The sequence below is a fragment of the Odontomachus brunneus genome, unplaced genomic scaffold (assembly GCF_010583005.1).
Source record: "Odontomachus brunneus isolate Ranch 3 - 2012 unplaced genomic scaffold, Obru_v1 Obru_scaffold_057, whole genome shotgun sequence".
NCBI lineage: Eukaryota > Metazoa > Arthropoda > Insecta > Hymenoptera > Formicidae > Odontomachus > Odontomachus brunneus.
Window position 1 is genome coordinate 1437605 of NW_022639507.1, and position 2066 is coordinate 1439670.

The 2066-nt window shown below is 31.1% G+C and overlaps 1 protein-coding gene and 1 long non-coding RNA gene across 2 annotated transcripts in view; one reads left to right on the forward strand and one right to left on the reverse strand.

Annotated features, from left to right (window-relative positions):
- The window catches only part of LOC116845729, a gene marked incomplete at its 3' end in the record, with an annotated part of 7809 nt that overhangs the window by 137 nt on the left and 5606 nt on the right, over positions 1-2066 (reverse strand). The window lies entirely within an intron of this gene.
- On the forward strand, positions 1581-1966 carry LOC116845751. Its single transcript, XR_004378315.1, has 2 exons — positions 1581-1805; positions 1918-1966. It is a non-coding gene; the product is annotated as an uncharacterized LOC116845751 (long non-coding RNA).

Here is a 2066-nt window from a genome sequence, read left to right on the forward strand (position 1 = left end):
GTCGTCAAGTTAAGCAACAGTTTAATGCGGTCAGGACATGGATGGGGGTGACCATTGGTATACTGCTTGGGGTCGAAATTATCGCTGGAGGATTTCACGAAAGTCTTGGAGTGTATTTAACAATCTTCGATACGTAATAGTTTATGAAACATGAGAAAACTAGGAATATATAAGTATATTTCTTTAAATATTATAATTTTCTCACAGTAATATCATTGTGATTTCACCATTATATTACTGTGATGCATTTGTCGCGGACATTTTAATATTACTGTGATATCTTAGTAATATCCCAGCATTATTTCTGTTATATTCCCTGGTAATATTGTAATGAAAATATAATATTGCTGTGATATTTCTGCGATATTACGTGCTGTGTGGGATATTAATATTTAAATATTGACAATGTTCTGCGTAAGTATTTTATCACTGGACGAAGTATTACATATCAATATTTAAGTATTGAAATCAATCATAAGGTAGGATTTGTAACATTAAATATTGAAATACTTCAGTACTAAAAGCTGTATTTGAATTACAGAATATTACTAAATACTGTACTTTTAATACTGAAAATAAGTAATTAATCAATGATTCTTAGTATGATATTTCTATAAGGGTATATAATGAATCTATTTGAGTCATCGGTTTAATGGGGTTTAGGATTTTAATAAAAAATATATATATAAAAATTGGGACTCAAGAATCGGTCTAAGTATGGAAGGTTGATTCTCCGCGTACGATAATCGAAGAAAAAATTTCGATACGTGCGTTTAACATACTGGACAATTTTATCCTCCCACAATTATATTAATATTAAAAATCATATTAATATTAGTATTTAATATCACTAAGACATCCGTGCTTGCTCCTTATGTGCCGTTTCAAATCTTACTGTTAGTTTATTTTAGAAGTGTCTATGGTAGGAGATCGTAAAAAACTAAAACTCTTTCTATTAATAAATTGGGAGTTAATTGTTTCACATTCATGAAAGAGCTGAAAACAGGTACAGGTATTTTTCACCGCTCATTAATATATTTTAAAAGGTAAACTAAAGCTTCTTTTGCGAAAGGTAAATCGTCTGGATTTGGTATTACGAGTCCATGATCGACATATCCAACAAATGTTCTCGACATTATTCCATTGAACTTGCTATCTAATGGCTATCTCATCCATTGTTAAACAAGCGTACAATTTTTTATCACCAGCAGCTTCACATCTTTGTTTTAATATTTCTACAGTTTCTAAGGAGAACCCAAATGATCCTCTAATACTACCGTACCAACTTTTAATTGTTGATGGAGTTTATTTTCGAACACTGTGCAGATATAATTAAATGTTTTTGGATTGTAAAAATTCACAGTTAGAGCATGCTCGTAATTGAGTTGGGTACATTCTGTTCACCTTTCCTTGTGCAATTTGGTTTATAATCATATGCTTATCTGCAACGGCCTATTATCGAATATTTACATACACATGATCCTAATCCTAACATAGATGACTGCAGTGTTGCTACTGTTCTGTTAGGCTGGATCCTCATACAGACACCGGCGCTTTGACACCGAACGCTTATTGGTGAAAAACGGATGGTGGGAGTAAATAATAAGAAAACGGCGTTAAAGCAACAGCGCTATCATGAGGATTGAGTTTTTCATTATTTTTTGGCGCTTAAACACCAAAGTGTATGTGCCTATGTGTCATCGCAGATATATTCGGATTTCTATCAGAACTGTAGACTTTGTAAACTTGTAATAAAATTATATATAGAAAATTATATGTATGGAAAAGATCGCGTATAAATACAAGTAAGTTAGTCAATTAATTCTAAAAATTATGGAAGTGAATTTATATGTAATTAAAAAGCTTTGTTAAAAGTTTAACAATAATCTAACCTACAATGCTCAACTTATTTTTTAGGCATTTAGACAGTGTTGTTAGAGGATTCATTACGGGCCATTAATTTAAAGAAGAAAAAGAAGACAGGTTAGTGTAAAAACGTACACGTAAATATATAGCGTACATATATACGCATATAAATAAATACACGTAAGTAACAAAACAAAATA